General features: G+C 32.0%; 1 non-coding gene across 1 annotated transcript; it reads right to left on the reverse strand.

Annotated features, from left to right (window-relative positions):
• Positions 1-5,478: 5,478 nt before the first annotated feature.
• On the reverse strand, positions 5,479-5,585 carry LOC128279760 (small nucleolar RNA R71). Its single transcript, XR_008269956.1, has one exon. It is a non-coding gene; the product is annotated as a small nucleolar RNA R71 (small nucleolar RNA).
• Between the last annotated feature and the right edge of the window lie 732 nt (positions 5,586-6,317).

The raw sequence follows: 6,317 nt of genomic DNA on the forward strand, positions 1-6,317 counted from the left end.
CAACATTTTTGCATCATTTGTATACATTTAAAGGCAACCAAAACATGCGAATTCATTCACATATCAAACTATATAATCTCAACCAATTCAATATGCCAACATCATCACAATTTACCAAAGTTCCAAATACACAAACTCATTACTTCAATATCCTATATCTTACTTATCAAACGTACCATTTAGGCCAACTAAAGAGGCCATACACACCTATATTTACAAGCCAATACTCATGGCTAAACACAACACAAAACATACCAATGTGACACTAGCCTATACATGCCATATACCATATATAAAACTCTCAAAATGGTGCAAAATAGATGTCCGATAGTGTGAATAAGTTGCTGACGATCCCTGGATCTGAGCTAGCTTTATAACACTGTAAAACAAAGAACATTCACACAGTAAACTTTAAAGCTTAGTAAGTTCATGATATAACACATTTAACTCATTAATTAAAATATAATTCTATCAATTAGCTAACACTTAATGCAACTCATCTCATTCTTCATTTACATAAACTTTCATCTACTTCATACTCAATATCGTCAACCACATAGGTTCCACACATACCTGTATCATCACGTTCTTATCTATCACATTTATCACTTCGATGCTCAATGCACTACATTCAATCATACTCGAACATTCAATGAACTCGCACACTTAGTGCCAATTAATTAACTGAAGCTATAATAATATCGCACACTTAGTGCCATTCCATTGAATTGAACTTATATCGGTATCGCACACATACTACCATTTATTCATCCATCGCTGGTATATTCTCGCACACTCAGTGCCATTTTTAACAGCCGTAGCTACTTCATTTCTCGCACACTTAGTGTCTCAAATTCGATTCACATTTCACATACTCCAACTTCTCAATCTAATTTAGATTTATTTCATCACATACAATCACTATACAAATGATATGTATTATACACGAACTTACCTCAGACGTAAAAATGACGATATTAGTCGATGAATCAAGCACTTTGTTTTTGCTTCGATCTAGGTCCGAATTTCTCCTTTCTTGATCTATATATATTCAAAATTAGCTCATTTGATCACCAACACATTCAATTTAATATACAAACAGATTTTTGGGCATTTTTTCACTTTAGCCCTTAAAATTCCATATTTTGACATTTTAGTCCTTATTACACAAAACAACAAATAAACAAAATTCATCAAAACCATACCTTAGCCGAATTTTCCTTGGTCCCTATCAACCTATATTTATCATTTATTTCACATTTCAACCCCTCAATTTCTCATTTTCACAAATTAGTCCATAATAAGCAAATTCATCAGAAATCACAATACAAAACATGTTTATCTATTACCAAGCTTTCATATTTCACCATTTAACACCACAAAATATTCATGAATTCATCAATGGCATCTCATCAAATCACCATATATTTCATGAATTTAAGCATAGGCTAGCTAGAACACTTAACAATGATCATAAAAACGTAAAAATCACTATAAACCGAGTCAAAACCATACCTTAATCACCAATCACAAGTGCCGAACCATAGCTTGATCTTTTCTTTTCTTTTTCTTTAAAATTTTTGGCAAATTTGGATGATAATGGACAAATTTTATGCATTTGTTTTTATTAAATCAATATTTAATTATCAAATTACAAATATAACCTTTTTAATTTCATTTAAAATCCACTAACTCATGTCCATTTATGTAATTTTATAAATTCAATGGCACATTTACAACATATGAACCTTTCCTTCATTAAGACATATCACTTAGGTACTTTTAACAAATAGCTAGCCACTTTTACATTTTATGCGATTAAGTCCTTTTATCAAATTAAGCACGCAAATGATAAAATTTCATACAAAACTTTCACACATGCTTAAACACATACTGTAAACACATAAAATAATATTAAAATATTTTTCTTACTCAAATTTGTGGTCACAAAACCACTATTCTGACTAGGGTCTAAACCGGGCTATTACAAAAACATACATTAACACACATTAACACTCTAATTGATTAACTATACTAGCATGTAAACCTAAAGTCACAATTTCATATTACTTAACATATCAAATTTGCATCTTATACTTTTCTAAGTGCATTATAGGTTCATATATTACCTATTTGGTCATTTTAAGTTTGTTTCAATGTTTAGCAAGTTATTCAAGCATCTATAACAATAATTCACTAAGCATATGCATATCATCCATCATGCAACCAAAACTTTAACAATTATGTATATTCAAGCTTAAATCCAATCAACCAATCAACCACATACCCAAATTTTCTAACCCCATTTTTGGGAAGTTACGATCTTGATCAATCATTATAGCCTTTAGTGACTGACTACCCATTGATTGCAAGAAAAACTTGAGCAACCATGCAAAAGAAGCAACAATCTCATCTAACAAAAATGCACACCCAAACATTATTATTTGTCGATGATGATTAATACCCCACAAAGGGTGCACATATTAGGTTATATCTATTGGTACGATAAGTTTATCAAAAACCACAACATCTCTAAAGCAATCATAATCAATTCTTGATATACCATCTAGCCCCAAAGAAATTTTCATTTGATTTTCTTGATACATTTGAACTATATAAAAAAACATTGGATCTTCACTTGCTTTAACCTTGAAATGGTTAAGTAAACTTTAACCATTTTTGGTTTCAATCATCATCATCTATTTGTTAATGTAATTACAACAATCTCTTTCTATAAACCCAACATGTTTAGTTCCACCAACTTCATTTGACATGTACTAACCACTGAATTAATAACCTTAACTTTAGCTACCGGAACTAATCTAGTTGACCTGAATAGATGTCTTTTTGAATAAGTTGCTAACTCATGATTATGATCAAAACTAAAATGAGTGACTATCTATTGGTCATCTTGTACTGTAAAAGCAAATCATTGCTGGACATCCAGTTCTTGTTTCCAAATTTTTATGTTTGTTTGTATCCACAACATCTTCAAATTCTTTGAAACCTTGTTTGGAACAATAATAGTCTCTAGTGCGAATAATCTTTATGTCAGAAAGATATCTATTTTTTTCCTTTTCAAACACTAAAACCAATACGGTGGCCATAATATGTATACAAATTATAAACTTCATCTTTACTATTCACCACAAGTCCCTTCAAATTAGCATTATCAATTTTTGGCCTTTCTATGTAAGTAAAACTTTTAGAATTTTCCACATTCATTTCACGAAACATATTTGCATCAAATTAATCATTTAATTATATAGAAAAATTACAAAATCTAAAAAAATTAAATTATCGAAATCAATAGTTGATAACTTTTGAAAAGAGTTATATTTTAGGCATCTAGATTTAATTATTTTTCTATAATTAAGTAAATATGTTTGCATTTTTAGGATATTTTTAGGACATCACATAATAAAGCTTGGATTGTTCTATAAATGTCATTATTTGTTACTAGGGAAGAAAGGTGTTGGTTATTGTTTGCAGTAGGTGCAGGATTAAGACAAGAGAGAAAGAAGAAAGAAAATGAAGGAAGTGAAATATTGCCATAGCAAAATGTTGGTTAAATTGCCAACAAGAATGCCATGGCAATTCTAAAAATATGACGTAGCACTCAGTTCAGGTCATTCTCAGCTAGTTGTACTTGTACCAGATAAACCACCCTAAAAAAGAGGAAGCAAAAGGTGTGTGCTGAGAGGGAGGGACCTACCCTATAAAGGAGGAAAGAGAAAAGAAAAGTAAAGAGGATTTTGGAGAGAGAGGAATTGGAGAGCAATTTTTCTCTGCATCAAAATCTCGTGGAAAATTCTAGAGAAAAGAGAGGAGAGGATAGTAGTTTCTAGAGTAAAAAAATCACAGACACAAGGAAAGGGAAGAGAAATCTACCCGGGGTTTTGCATCAAATCTCAGTATTAAAGTGAAAGCTGGAGTAGTGAGAGTTTCCTACAGTTCTGCCTTTATTTTCTTATTTGAACTTTATGATTCGTAAACTTGAATGATGATGTTGAATGGTTTTGTTTTGGATTTGAATGTCCAATCAATGAGTTAAATCCCATTGGGTTGGAATTATTTAGGTGAATTTTTATTATCCTTAATGCCTATGGTCTGATTTTGAGTAGATTATTGTTTTATTCGATTTGTGATTATTTTAAATGCATGCATGCAAGCTCTAGACATAGATGATTTTATGGTATGTTGTTAGATCTGATTTAATTTTGAAAAGGTTGAATAGATTAGATTACTATCAGTTGATACAAGCAAGTGTTCGAAAGAATATCCGTAGCACTCTAGACATAGAAGTTGTGATTTGTATAGGGGAAGGAAGAACAGTCTGGATATCATTCTTAAGTTCTATAAACATACAAAAACTTAGAATGATGGCTTAAAGTCTGGCTCTCGAAAAAAGTAGACTGTAGTAGTGAATCCCTGAATAGTAGAATAGTCAAAACTTTGCTATGGCATTTTTATGATATAAAAATAAAACATGAGTAATTACGACCTTTATCATTCAACAGTACAAATCCTCCCAAGTTATTCTTTGAGAATTTCCACAACATTTCAATTGCCCTAACATTTTTCATTCATAATTGATTTTATTGATCCATTCATTAATTTTTTTCATTAATTTCTCATTTGTTTGTTTTGGACAATTTATTTAGTCAATTTCATAGTAATAACATAACCATTTTTTAATCAATTTCGATCCCTATGGAGACGACACTCACTCATTACTTTATTAATTGATTCAACGTGTATAATTGCACATGCTCATTACACATTCACAGGTAACAAGTTTTTGGCACCGTTGTCGGGGATCAGTAATATTGGTGAAAATTTGGTGTGTTATTCCCTCTTAAATTTTGTTAGTTTCACTTATTTAGTTGTTTTGATTTTTTTTTTATTTTTCAGGATTTTTGTTAGTGCATGAGTAGAGACATTTCTACACTTGAAAAGTATTATTTTGATCTAAAAATTAAGAGAACCTTGAGAAGAAGGAGAAAAGAATTGTGAGAAATGGAAAGAATTAAAAATGATCAGGTTAGAGAAGAGCCAATACATCAGAATGGAAGGGGTACTGATATTCCTCAAAAAATAGATGACAGAGACAGACCCATCAGAGAACATGTAGTGCCGATCTTGGATTATCTAAATCCAGGAATTGTCAGGCCACATATTCAAGCTCAATATTTCAAGTTAAAGTTGATGATGTTTCAAATGTTACAAACTGTAGGGCAGTTTAGTGGATTTCCTACTGAAGATCCACGGTTGCACTTAGGACTCTTTTTGGAAGTTTGCGATTCATTTAGGCAGCAGGGTGTTCCTAAAGAAGCCTTGAGGCTGAAGTTATTCCCTTATTCACTACGAGATCGTGCCAGAGCGTGGTTAAATGCATTGCTGTCAAGTACGATGGCATCTTGGAATAAACTTTGTTTTAAGTTTCTGCTAAGACATAATCCTCCAAACATTAATGTCAAATTGAGGAACGATATTACGTCCTTTCGACAATCTAAGGATGAAACATTATATGAAGCATGGGAGTGATTCAAGGAGTTAATTAGAAAATGCCCAATGCATGGTTTCCAACATTGGATGCAAATGGAAATATTTTACAATAGATTGAATGTGCATACAAGGAAGGTGGTTGACGCATCTGCCAATGGGACTTTACTTTATAAATCATATAATGAGACATCAAATTTTGGAGAGGATATCAAACAACGATTATTAATACCCCACTACAAGAGTAAGGACTGGCAGAAGAGTTGCTGGAGCAATGGAACTTGATGCGGTTACTTCCCTAACATCTTAGGTATCATCTTTAATGGATATGATTAGAACACTACAAGGACCAACTACAGTGCAAGAAATGAAAGCAGCTGAGTTAGTATGTGTTTATTATGAAGAAAATCATGTATTTGATGAATGCCTATGGGAAATTTTAATCGCTACAACAACAACCCATATTCCATCACATATAATTCAAGGTGGAAGCAACATCTTAATTTTAGTTGGAGTAATCAATGGGTGGGAAATTCCAATAATGCTATTCGACAGAATATTGCGAGTGCACCACATGGATACAATCAGCCCATGCTATGGCAAAATGCTTAGCAAAATTTAGCATTGAGTTCTTCATCTTTGGAAGATCTATTGATTAAATACATGGCCAAGAATGATGTTATCATTCAAATTCAAGTTGCATCTTTACAAGCTGTAGAAAATCAAGTGGGGAAAATTGCAAAAGAATTAAGCTTAAGACCACAAGGAGCACTGCATAGTGATACCGAAAATTCACGATTTCAAGGGAAGGA

This window comes from Gossypium arboreum, chromosome 8 (assembly GCF_025698485.1).
Source record: "Gossypium arboreum isolate Shixiya-1 chromosome 8, ASM2569848v2, whole genome shotgun sequence".
Taxonomy (NCBI): Eukaryota; Viridiplantae; Streptophyta; class Magnoliopsida; order Malvales; family Malvaceae; genus Gossypium; species Gossypium arboreum.